At 46.3% G+C, this 13,688-nt stretch overlaps 1 long non-coding RNA gene across 6 annotated transcripts in view; it reads left to right on the top strand.

Moving 5' to 3' along the window:
• Positions 1-13,688, top strand: part of LOC113887256 — a 171,761-nt gene that overhangs the window by 73,140 nt on the left and 84,933 nt on the right. For all 6 annotated transcript variants that reach the window (XR_003509682.1, XR_003509679.1, XR_003509680.1 and 3 more), the window contains exon 2: positions 2,993-3,088. This is a non-coding gene — a long non-coding RNA (uncharacterized LOC113887256). The remainder of the gene's footprint in view (positions 1-2,992; positions 3,089-13,688) is intronic.

Raw genomic sequence — 13,688 nt, forward strand, 5'->3', positions numbered from 1 at the left:
CAAGGTCTCTTTTGGGGAAAATTCCTGGTGTCATTCTTCGAGGGAAATTTCCATATAATTTTGGATGGTTGAAACCAGGTAGAAATAGTGGGAAAGAGTGCATTCTTAGCTAGAGAGAAGAATGTTTTTCCCTAGAACACCTTGATCTGTGTTGTAAAAACTTGTAGTGTCCACAGTAAATCCCTGAGGCAGACTTGGGTCCAGGTGCCTGCGTGACCTCTGAGAGGTGTGGGTACTGGCATCTGATAGCTTTTTACAAAGGCACGAGGTGTGCTCCGTGACTCCAGGTCATGGACCATGACAACATCACACTGGGTAAGAGAGCGTTGCTGTTTGCCTGCTGAGGCTTTTCTAGCTTGAGAGTGCCTTGCTGACAAGTTCAAAGGCATATTTTGCCCATAAGCTCAGGTGACTCCTGAGTGGCAACATCACACATAAAATAAAGCAAAAAATTAAGCAATTAGGCCACTGTCATCAATCAAACTGGATAATTTCAGACAAAAATAAACAAAGGTGGATTTTTAGAAGTGGCTTGATTTTTTTTAATTTTTATTTTTTAATATAAGGTTATTTATTTTAATTGGAGGCTAATTACAATATTGTATTGGTTTTGCCATACATTGACAGGAACCCATAAAGTGGCTTGATTTTTTTTTAAATGAAAGTTTGGGTATTAGTCATCTGTTGCTGCATACAGATTACCCAAACATTTAGCAGCTTAAAGCAACAAACCCTGCTGCAGAGTTTCTAAGAGTGGGGAATCCAGGAATTTAGCAGCTTAAAGCAACAAACCCTGCTGCAGAGTTTCTAAGAGTGGGGAATCCAGGAAGGTTCAGCTGGTGCCTTCAGCTCCGGATCTCATGGGCTGCAGTCAAGGTCAGTCAGGGTGCAGTCAAGGTTGGTCAGGGTGCAGCCTGTGAGGCCCTCTTCCAGGCTCACCATCTCCTCCTTTGCTGGTGCTGGCTGCTGGCTGGAGACCTCGGCTCCTTCCTTTGGGCCCTTTCCTTGGGACAACTTGCAGCCCAGTGGCTGACTCCCCTCAGGGACCAGGGGTACCCAAGATAGAAGCCCCTAAGAGGGATCCTGGTACTTTCACTGCCTCTGGTCACTTGGAGCCCCAGGTCCAGTCCATTCATGGGAGCAGGGGATCACATATGTACGGATGTGAGAGTTGGACCATAAAGAAAGCTGAGTGCCAGAGAATTGATGCTTTTGAACTGTTGTGTTAGGGAACACTCTCGAGAGTCCCTTGGACCGCAAGGAGATCCAACCAGTCAATCCTAAAGGAAATCAGTCCTGAATATTCATTGGAAGGACTGATACTGAAGTTGAAGCTCTGATACTTTGGCCACCTCATACGAAGAACTGACTCACAGGAAAAGACCCTGATGCTTGGAAAGATTGGGAGAAGGCAATGGCACCCCACTCCAATACTCTTGCCTGGAAAATCCCATGGACAGAGGAGCCTGGTGGGCTGCAGTCCATGGAGTCGCTAAGAGTCAGATATGACTGAGCGACTTCACTTTCACTTTTCACTTTCATGCGTTGGAGAAGGAAATGGCAAACCAGTTCAGTGTTCTTGCCTGGAGAGTCCCAGGGACGGGGGAGCCTGGTGGGCTGCCGTCTATGGGGTCGCATAGAGTCGGACACGACTGGGGTAACTTAGCAGCAGCAGCAGCAGCAGCAGCAGCAGAAAAGATTGAAGGTAGGAGGAGAAGGGGACAACAGAGGATAAGATGGTTGGATGGCATCACCAACTCAATGGACATGAGTTTGATCAAGCTCTGGGAGTTGGTGATGGACAGGGAAACCTGGCATGCTACAGTCCATGGGGTTGCAAAGAGTTGGACACGAGTGAGCGACTGAACTGACTACCCCCCTGGGTCGTCCCTGCCTCTCCTTAAACATTTGGGACTTTGTGATAAATAATGGAAACTAAAAGCTCTGCCCTGAGAACCCAGGATTGGGCTCATTTCTCCCTCTTCAGTGTTAGTGTTTGGGAATGTCCTCAGTGTACACATTTCCAGTGTGAATGATTTGATACCTTACAGAACGAGGTTATATAAAACCAAAACAGTGACAAGCATCCTGTGGAAGGAATGTTCTGGCCCCCTGAGACCCCAGTGGTTTCCTGGGGATAAGTGAGGAAACCTGCATCCTCAGGTTTGGATGAGGTGAGGATGTGGAGTAGAGGCTGCCAGATTTCCTGGTGGAGATGCAGAAGCGGGACGAGCTCACAAGCTCCAACCTCAGCCTGGCTCTGCTTCCTACTCCTGTTGCTTTGTCATGTGTAGAGAGAATAAAAACAGGATCTGTGCAAGGAGGGTGGTAAGAGTGAGAGGTAATGCACGCGGGGCAGTGCTGGTGTGAGCTGACACTGACGTGAACTCACGTCATGTGTCCTGGGCATGTGTCTCCAGAGTAATCTGTCTGAAATGTCTTCTTTTCCTTGTGGTCAGGGACTAGTTATGTCAGCTCCACATTCTCTCTGACGAACGTTCATCCCCACACTTCTCCATCCTGTGAATCTCTTCAATGGACCAGCAAGTGAGTGGGGCCTTGAGCCTGGGAGCCTGTCTTGTCAGACAAGGTGCCTGAGATAACTGGGGTTGAGCCCAGCCACAGAGCTTTTGACAAAGCCTTTTTTCCTCTCATCTTTCCCTTCAGTCTCACCTGTCCTTCCGCCCACAGCCTCCCCTGAACACCTCACGTGCTCACAGTCCATTGCCCCGCGTCTTTGCAGCACTTTTCATCTGTGATGGATTTCGTGCCTCCTTCCAGGGGTGCTGGTGCTGCCTCCTGGTTAGGTGATGGGAGCAGGGACCGTGCACTGTCATTCCCCAACTCTAACCATGCTCCACGTGATGATGGGCATAGATGGATGCGGCTGTGTTTTCTTCCTAACAGAAGACGCGCTGGGGCCACATGGCCACCAGACTCCTTGGCCAGAGGCCACCATCACCATCACTAATGCCCTCTTCTCTCCCCACAGCCTGCGCCTTCCGGTACAACGGACTCTCCTTTGTCTTCCTCATCTAACTCCTGTTCATCACCCTGTTCTTGGAACCGACTAAAGCCACCATGCAAGGTAAGAGCCCCTTGTTCTCTGCTCCAGGGCAGGGTGCATCTGGGGGTCCCCAGGGTGTCGTTATCAGATGGGAGAGATGCCAGTCCAGTGTGGAGCTGGGGCATATGGTGATGACGTGTTTCTGTCACTCACGGTTGTTTTCCCATACATGTTCCCCAGCAGGCCTGCATTTGTAGGTGTGCAGAGGGTCTGGAAGGTTCTGGAACTCAACGTGTAGTCATGAAAATGAAGCAGATCTGCAAGTTCTCTGTGCTGGGAGTAGGCAGTGGGAAGTGCAGCTAGGACAGGAGCTGGAGGCTTGGGGAGGAAGCTGGCAGTCGTGGCTGCTTCACACGTCAGCTGGGATCTGACACGTGTGCCTCAGTCAGGTACAGAAAGACACGGATTCTAGTTCTAGTCTTTCAAGCGGGTGATTGCAAACCTGTAGCTCCTTCCCCATTGCTTTCCAGGAACCTGAAGGTGTATAGAGAAATAGTGACTGTTTCCTGAGGCTCCAATGAGGAAGCTGGTCTGGTTTGAAGTTCTTACACAAAGAGAGAAATTAAACTGCACTGAGTTAATCGAATTAATTGGTTTTTGAAATGATGCCATTACAAGAAATCACAACTGTGCCCCGCATCTTAGATGAGAATGATGGCAGTGTGTTTACAGCAAAAGACAGGAAGTCAGGTTTGACGTGGGAATGGCTGTGGCTCCATGGTACCAGCTCACAGTGCTGACTTCTCAGGAAAAGCAGTAAAGTCCTGGTGTAAACAGAGCAGTAAATCATGACTCTGTCTTTCCCATTCTCCCCCCAACTGTTAAATTGATTGTTCATCCTGATGGTTAGGACTGCAGATGCTCTGTTGGTTTTCTTGCCTTAGGAAGAACTTAAATAATAGCTCTTCTAATTCACTTAAATCTTAATACACACAGTGAAGAAGGGCTAGAGAAATGTGAGTCTATACAAATCCTTATCAGACCAAAAATATGTTGTTTATAGGACCCCACCCACCCCAGTCTCCTTCCTAGAGTCCAAAATAAACAAAGACATTTAAATATCATAGCTTCTGGCCTTGGAACCAGGATGATAACACACAGGCAACTCCTACCTCATGGCTGGGAGCTCATGTATTAAAGAAAGCTTTCACCTCTAGAATTAAGTGCTTTAGAAATGAGTACCTGTTTGTCCTCGATTAAATGATCTGCTGCTTTTCTGTCAGGGTGTCCCCAGTTTTATCTGGAACCAGGTCACAGGGTTTCCTTGTCACACTTAGTGATGACACCTGGCTTTGCTTCTTCCCAAGTGACCCAGCCCCGCTCTGCCCAGGGCCTTGTCTCTTGTCGGGGTGGGCGTGTGTGACATGGCCCTCATCTCTGCCTGAGCATAGAGGGGGTGATTCGGTCAGGAAACACATAGGTGAAGCATGAGATCAGATATGCAGAGCAGCTTCTGTGTGTGGAAAGAAATGTCTGAATACCCAGAGTGTTGCATGTCAGAACACAGACAGCATCGTGTGCACAGATGTCTGCCTCCCCGCCACCCCAACCCCCCAGACACACACCCCATCCACCCGGGGCCAAGGGACTAACAGCTCAGAGGGAGCCTGCAGGCATCTTTCCACCTGGTACCTGGGGACAGGGCTTGGGGTTGTGTGTCCTGTTCTTCTGTCCTTCCTGTGTTTCAGCGCTGAGGGGCATGGCCAAGATTCATAACCTTATCTATTTGCTGTGTCTGGAATCGCACAGGGACTGGAGGGAGGGAGGCCCCACGTGGTCTATTATGACTCACAGTCTGGTCACAGGACTCACAGTCTGGCAGTTCTACGCCTGTGATTAGAGGCACCTAGGCCAGGTGTTTCTGGTGGGGCCACAGTCCAGGGTTCAAACCACATGGTCCAGGAAGATGCCTGTGTGGCATCCACACAGATGGTGGTGGACCTGGAGGGGTGGTGCCCTGCAGCTTTGCAGGGTCTCTGGGTCACGTACCTTTGGCCTTTCAAGTTCCTGTTCACACACATTTCTCACAAATGGGTAGGAAGGTCCAGTGTCATCTGGGAGAGAAGTCTAGGGCATCTGCTCTGCCTGCCATACAGGGCCTCTGCCACATGGATGCACACACAGGTGCATGCACACACCTGCATATACATATACATATATATGTATATACACCCACATATGCGCACACACATCCCCCACATATATACACACACATGTGCATGCACACACACACAAACACTTGCACACACATGCACATGCCCCCACATGCACACATACCCGCACATAGAGACAGGTGGGTGTGCACAGTCAGGGCTCAGAGGATGGGAACCCTTAGTAAGTCAGTGTGTAAATTGCTTCTCCTTTCTCCTTGGATTTCTCAACAGGAGTCAGATGTCAGTGTAGTTCAGGCTCAGGGTGGTCTCAGCAAAGCCTGTCTCCCTGGGCTGGGAATATCCACCCTCCCAACTCTTGGCTCCTCTGACATTCTCCTTTTCCCCTGTCCACTCAGGTCACCCCAGAGGCTGAGCCAGAGCCCACTTTAGTGCAGTTATTTATGGAGTCCCTCCTTATGCACCACCTCGAAGATGGCAAGGGTTTTGCTCTTTTGTTCATGACTGTGTTTCCAGGACCAGGGACAGCTCCTGGTATCTAGCCATCTGTCCATCAATATTTACAGAATGAATGAATCAGTGCATTTGTTTCCAGAGACTAGAGTTCTTGGCATCTAGGAACCCAGCCCTAATCCTCTGCTTCCCTGGGCCTCCACGAGAGCCAACGTCGCAGGACAGTTGATCACTCACACCTGTCTCTCCTCTGGGGACAGAAGCTCAGGGGCAGGGTCATAGGTCCTGGGAGTTTGCTACTTTAGATTTACTGGGTATTAACCCACTCCAGTGCTCTTGCCTGGAGAATCCCAGGGACAGAGGAGCCTGCTGGGCTGCCGTCTATGGGGTCTCACAGAGTCGGACACGACTGAAGCAACTTAGCAGCAGCAGCAGCAGCAGGGGATTATGAGTAATTGAAGAAGTCAGAATGTTGTATGCTTTCCTTACAACTTTAGGGATTTTATTGAAGCCTAAGATACTGAAGGAAGGTCAGGAAATCTTCACTTGCTGTTTGCTTATTAGTGGGCTTTGCATTTAAATTGAGACTTCACTCCATTAAATAGGAACTAATATGTAGTTAACTTCAGGTGGCCCAAATATTCCAAGTTGATGAGATATTAAGTTCTGTAACTAGACATGTATGTATTAAGTTCCCTATGCCTATACATAATGCATATCCCCATTTTGGTGGAACAATTGGTATTTTGTTTGGATGGATGGAACATAAGTGGTGAAATGTGTGAATGTAAAAGTTCATATACTGTGTATACTCAGCACACACTGACTAATGATAACATGATTATTATTTTGAAGGATAATATTATTACTTTGAATGTCAGAGTGAGCTAGATTTAAAAATCTCAATCTCATAGCTAGTCCTAACCTCAAGATTTTTCCTAGTGCTCTGTAAATATCAGCTAAGAATTGTGTTATATACAGGCTTTCTTGTTAACAAGCCCAAGACACACAGGTACCATGTAGGTGGTCATGCTCTTAACCCCTGTGTTGTCTGACTGTGCCCAGGACAGAACACTGTTCTCAGTATTGCAAGCACAGAGGGAAGCCTAATCACTGAATAAATACTTGTTAGCTGATACGTTACCAGGCCCTGGGCACAAGGGACTGAAGAGATGATATGGGTTTGTTGAAGGGAGATATTTTAATTTGCTTCAGTGCAGATTGATGACATATGTGGATATTATATAGAAAATACATCTTATTGAGTATGATTATTTATTTCTTTCAACAAATGTTAGTTGAAAGACTTCCCTTCACAAAACACTATGTGTGAGTTTGTGGAGGATAAGAATGAGAAGAAAGCATGGTTCTTCACTGGCATGGTCTCCCAAGCATGCTGGCTCTTGTGTGTTTTATTGAAGGGTAGTTTTGTCAAAGAAGCTGTCTTTGGAAGCCACGGACTTATTCCAGTGAGGTTGTTATTTCTTTATACGTATCTCAGATTAATCCTCTGCAGTCTCCTTTGGACTTTGCCTTAAGTAGGTTCAATGGTGGGCTTCCCAGGTGGCTCAGTAGTAAAGAATCTGCCTGCCAATGCAGGAGACATGGGTTCAATCCCTGGGTGGGGAAGATCCCCTGGAGGAGGGCATGGCAACCCACTCCAGTATGCTTGCCTGAGAAATCCCACAGACTGAGGAGCCTGGCGGGCTATAGCCCATAGGGACACAAAGAGTTGCACACAACTGAAGTGACTTACCATGCACACATGCAGGCTCCATGGTGGCAGGTCACTGTCCTTTTAACGTGGGTCTGATGTGATAGTATTTGGAGTCAACTTTGATGGGGAAAAAACTGGTGATGAATTAGTTATGTCAATTTTAGAAAAGAAAAAACAGATAAAACCCAGAGTATAAAACTGCGGGGAGCTGCCCATGAGAACAGGGTCCTTTATCTAAAGGACACAGCCCTGGGAGCTGCCTCAGTCCTCGAGGGTTTGCTTGCAAACATAGCTCTCTGTCCCGCCACCCCAGAGATTAGGCAATTATTTACTGCAGACACCTGGAGTTCTGGACAAACTTCTCACACACAGGGAAATGTTATCTGGCGTAAGAAATAATAACAGGGTGCCATTCCCATGCTCTCAAGATTTCTTGTGACTTTTCGTAAGATGTATAGGTCAACCAAGAAAAATGTTAACTGTCTTGTTTTTCTCTTGCTCTCCTGTATAAATATAAGGTGTTGAATAAAGTCGTGGTCAGACCGCTTCCCTTTGTGGAGACGTGTCTGATCCTCTCGACCCCATCTTTGCTGTAGTATTCTTTTGCTGTAGTATTCTTTCTCAGCCACGTCGTGCACGTTCTCGGGACCTGATCAACTTTGCTGGCTGGCTCCGGCATAAAACAGTGTCTGAAGGTCATGCCTCATGATGATTGAGGAGGTTTAAGATTTATTGGAATGAGAGCACCGTGGATGATATACATGAGTGACAAAAGATGGAACATCTTTCTGAGATGGGTTCATGTGGATGTGTGGATGTACAAAACTAAAACATCAGGCAAAGTGAGATGGGGGAACCAGGAAGCAGCATCCTGAAGGGGGTACTGATTAGCTCGATCTCCCTGAAATCTTGACCACAGCCATCTGGCTGCACCCACTTGGCCCAGACCAGAGAGTCAGGTGGAGTGTCTTCAGAGGCCTAGGGACAGGGTGCTAAGAGGGGTCAGTTTCCTATGTGTCAGGAGCTGCGGTGAGTGCTCCCTATACACGACCTTGTTTAATTAGTGGATGGAAAAATGATTGATTGAAATGGCATGAACCTCCCTCCATTCTGGAATGAAAAAAACCCACTGGGTTATAAATCCACTTAACCAACTAGGAACCTGCATGGTGAGGGGATGGTGTGACTGCACTCTCCTCCTGCCATGGAGATTGGTGAAACTCAGTCACTTTTTGGACAGTCTAGACTCCTGACCATTTCCTGTCCCACCTCACCAGCCTTTCCACCAGTCAGGGAGCACTTCCCCCATAAGGCTGGGATTCACCATCAGGTTCCACACACCCAATCATACTTTCTTAGATTTTGGTTCTGTAGATGTTCAGAGTCCCGAGTCCTTTTCAGTTGGTTTCAACAGAGAGTTTTACATCCTTGCATGCAAGGACAGCTCTCACTTTATCAGTAAAGTGTCCGGGGTCTGGGGTGAGAGCCACAATCTGGTGTGGGATGTGGACTTTGCTGTAAATCACTTCTCTCTCCTTGCTCAGTCCTGCCAGCATCTTGTCTTAGTTCTCATGCCCTCCTGTGGGCTGGGGTGGGTAAGAGGGCCTTCTCCATTCTTTTCTTTTTTGGCGGAGAGAGTCATTTATTTTTGGGGGGCTGTTTGAGAAGGAGTTCTCTAAATGTCAAGATTACGGTGCTTTTTGGGCAATACTAGCCATTGACCTGCAGCGAAGATATCTTAGAAGCATCATCATCTAATCAGTTCACAGGTAAAATGTTGTGTCTCTCTGTCTCACACACACACACATGCACACACACACACAAGCTGAAAGACCAGAGATATGGGTCATCTATAGTGGGTAATTATTTCTAACAGCAAAGATGTTGTTTGGTTCAGGGACCCTCACTCATTGGAAGCCTTCTCTGAGACTGAACGACTCATAGGTGGGAACAGAGCCCTGGGGGGTGGAGGGGGACAGAAGGGCATTGGATTCCTGGGTGGGTCTTCCTAGGTCTCCCTGTTCAGTCACAGAAGCCTTCTGAAGGCTTCTGAAGGTCCTTCTGAAGGCTTCTGAAGGTCCTTCTGAAGCAGGTGAAGCTCACATGAGGATCCAGACCTGGCTAAGGTGGTCAGGTTGCCAAAGGAAACCAAAAGGACCAAACTTTCAGGATATGGCTTCCAAATATTTTTCAACATGTGGTTTTTGTAGAGATTTTCTCCTTTTGTTAAAGGGGTGGGTTTCTAAAGTATCTTCTTTTTTCTACATAATTTTTCTGAGTTATTTTGAGCAAGGTAGCAATTTCCCCGCTGTGTTTGCCTAAGTTTACAATGACTCAAAAGTCATTAAGAAGGTCTTTTTCTCGTAATTTAGATCTCTTTCAACATTTGGGAGGAGGATAGAGTTAGAAGGGGGTGATCAAGGAGAGGCTTCATTGTGCTTTGAGGACAAGGGTGAGCAATTTAGCAGGTCAGGTTCATTTTTGTAAACTGTTGACAAAGTTTTTCGAAGATAATAGGGAAAATATTTTATTCTCTTCAGCTCTGAACAGGGTCCGAGTTTAAGAGAAAATTGTAATCATCATAGGATAGTGTGTGTGTGTGTATGTGTGTGTGCGCGCGCGCGTGCGCGTGTAAAATAATCACCAGAAGGCCTCACCCTCATGTTCTGACCCAGGAAACACTTTACCAGAATCACTGAAGGCTCCTGAGAAAAGAAAAATGATGCTGCATTTGCTGATGTGAAGCAGCAGAGTGGTCTGTAACTTGTAAAGCTGTGTTTAGATGTCAGAGAGGAAATAGTAGCAGATATTTTAAACTGCTGGCATCTGGTTTTTGTTAAAAACACTGTTACTCTTTATACCATTAAGCTTATTATTACTGTGGTTTATTATGTCATCATAAAGCAAAAGACAAGGAAATATTTCATTGAGCAATTTATTTGGGGGTAAGTGCTTTATTATCAATATCAGCTCAACAAAACAGAATGCTACCAAAATGATGAGATGCTTTCTTCTTGAATTTTTGAGTAAATTAATGGTAAGACTTCTAGGTTATTTTATCTGTTCTTTTTTGGGAGTGGTTATTTTGAATTTGGCAAAGAGCATTCAGTGACACAGAACTTTCAGACAACACATATAATTCTCATCTCAGGAAACACGGGGTCATATTATTATGAGTCATTTTCAGAAGTCCTGAACTTTGCACTTTATTTGGCTGTGATCAACCAAATCTGCAGTGTGATCTTACCTGTGATTTAGGTGCTGTTCATCATGACAAGGTCATGTGGGGGGTGCTGAATTGGATGTCAGTTTGCTGATTCAAGCTGGAAATGACTCTTCTTTTGTTTATTCACTTGATGGACACACACTGGTGCCCTGTACCAGCACTGTCCTGGGCATTTGAACACTTAGAAATAGCACAGGACATACATTAACGACATGGGTCCTGGGCAGCAGGTTCCTTCAGTTCTCAGGGTCCTGGTTTATCCCCCCATGCTGAGTCCACATGCTAGTCCTAGACAGAACACTAAGTCATCTGCCATGGAGTCAAGTTCATGGATACCATGTCCCGTGCTTGTGCTGAATAAATGGTTAAAGAGCTCAGAGGAGGAGGTCATCCCTTTTACTTGAAAAATGTATCTTCCCTTCAAAAGGATTCAGCTGATTCGATTTGCTTCTGTGTATATCTGGAGTACATTTATTTCAGTTTTGAAGCTGATTTACTTCACAGTCTGGATGCGACTAATTTTTGATGGATTGTCTTGTTAAAGTCTAAGCTTTGCTTTGCATATAACTATTTCTCTTAAACAGACCCATGTATGTTTGCATGCTGCCGCTGCTTCAGTCGTGTCCGACTCTGTGCAGCCCCATAGACAGCAGCTCACCAGGCTCCTCCGTCCCTCGGATTCACCAGGCAAGAACACTGGAGTGGGTTGCCATTTCCTTCTCCAGTGCATGAAAGTGAAAAGTGAAAGTGAAGTCACTTAGTCGAGTCCGACTCTTATAGATTCATACAAAAGAACCCTTTCAGATGAAGACTTATATTTAACTTTCAAGCAGTGCTAATTACTAATTGAAAGAACCACTAGGTAACACATGCAAGGCTTGTGTCTACCAGGCAGCTCTTCCAAGCTTTCTATACCTCATTGAGTCCTCTCAACACCCCATGAGATAGGAATCCATACTATTTATGTTTTACAGAAAAGGAAGCTGAGAAACACACAGAGGTTCATGAATAATTCCTGAAATGAACATTTTAAAAAATTGGTCCAATAAGTGAAAGCTTCTAATATAAATAATTCAGTTACTGACCAAGGCATTTCCCACATTCTACTGGTTTCATTATAAAATTAATACAGAGTGAAAATAAGTGGAGAGATTTTTGCATATAATCTAGCCGCCTTGTGACAATGTAAGTGGGTGGTTATTGCACTGCAAACATCATTTAGGATATTCTCTCAGCATTAAGCAGAGAAGAGGATCCCAAGGATTTTTTTTTTTCTGAATGTTTAAAAGTTATTCATTTATTCTGAGTTAACTAAAAGACCATTCGCATTTCTTTATCTCTTTCTATAGATTATGTTGTTTATAGACATCTAAGGGCGGGTCACTAAGAGCCTCTGACAAAGGGTCCTGGACAAGAGTGTGTCAAACCTGAATTCTGACCCCTGTTTTGCTGACCAAGAGAAAAAATACTCCAGTACAGGATCATGTGCTTCCAGGGGAAGGGGTCCCATGGGGCAGTCAGCAGCAGTGGCCCTGCAGGGAAAAGGAGAGAGCACAGAAAATACATGTTTTACAGCAACACACAGGCTCCTGGAGATGAGTCCTGTTTGTTTACTCAACACAATCCCATCAAATCCACTCCTGACCCCCCAGCATCCTTGAGATGGACCCTGAGTGACCACCAGGCAGTGGTTAACCTGTAAGTTCCTGCTTCACCTCCCCAGAGAGACCCAGCCACCCCGAGGCCACAGAGATCCATCACTGCTTCATCTCAATGGAGATGTAGAGGCGAGTGGAGGAAGGGCTAATGGCCAGGCTGGGTCTGGAGAGCACAGCGATGGGCACTGTAGCCGCAGGACCAGGTCTTCTGGCCCCAGATGCCGTACCTCTCTGCTTTTCCTCTGTTTCTCAATTACTTCCTTGAGGACTGTGCAATAGGTGAGGATTAATCATCTCTTTGCCGCCAGGCTCATTCCATGGCCGGCTTATTGGAAAGGTGTGATCGTGTATGCCAGCTGTGCTGGCTGCTTGTTCATGAAGGTGAAAGTGGAGCAAACACTTGTCCATCAGACGAGCTGACAACGTGATGGGGGCTGGAGGGCTGCATCTGTCTGTAGATAGCTGGGATGGCTCTGTCATTCAGCCAGATGGTGCTCATCAAATATTCAGCAGCCAGGGCATTTACAAAGGCCTGTCGTGGGCCGCGCACAAGCAAAAGGGAGCCAGAGGCCAGGCTTCTGGATGTGGGGCTGCGCTTGGATTTTTGTTTGGAAATGAGGCACTGGCTTATTGCATTGAAGGAAAGGGGTGGGGGTAGTTACCTGGGGAATTAAACATATTTGTGGTCCAGAATTTTGCTATTGTTTGGACCATGTGTGTAATGCTCCGACAAGAGTCTCAATTAACGAGTCAGGCTGTATTAATTCTGGGGACACCTGTCGCAGGAAGATAGACCTACACTGAGTGGGGGGCCAGATGAAGTGTCGATTCATTCATTCATTCACTTAGTAGTCTGACAAATATTGGTGAGGCATTTACTCTTTATAAATGACATGTTGACAACTGGCAATAGCACAGAGAACAAAGGTAAACATAGCTCCAAAATCCAGAAATTTACTCTCCAGTTGGTAATACAAAAGGATGTTTAATTTTTTAGAATAGGTTGATCCTTACCATTGGCAGGATCTGTGTCTGTGAATTCGCCTACCTGCTAAAATTCATTTGTGACCCCCAAGTGATACTCTCAGTGCTTTCATGGTCATCGTTGGACCCTTGAGGAGGGGCAGGAAATTGGAGTTACCAGCTGTGCGTGTGTGGCAGAGGAATGTCAAGACCAGGCTCTCCCTCAGGGTTCAGTTCAGACTGTGAACAGGGCAGTAGTTAGTGCCACACATACCACATTTTTGTTCTTTGTGTTGGTGATATTGCTGCCTAAAATGTCCTGAAGTGCACTGCACTTCCTGAGCACAGGAAGGTTGGACATATGATTCTGCAATCCCACTCCTGGACATATATTTGGAGAAAACTCTAATTCGGAAAGATACATGCACCCCGATGTTCATAGCAGCACTGTTTACAGTAGCCAGGACGTGGAAGCAACCATAATGTCCATTGA

Source organism: Bos indicus x Bos taurus, chromosome X (assembly GCF_003369695.1).
Source record: "Bos indicus x Bos taurus breed Angus x Brahman F1 hybrid chromosome X, Bos_hybrid_MaternalHap_v2.0, whole genome shotgun sequence".
Lineage (NCBI taxonomy): Eukaryota > Metazoa > Chordata > Mammalia > Artiodactyla > Bovidae > Bos > Bos indicus x Bos taurus.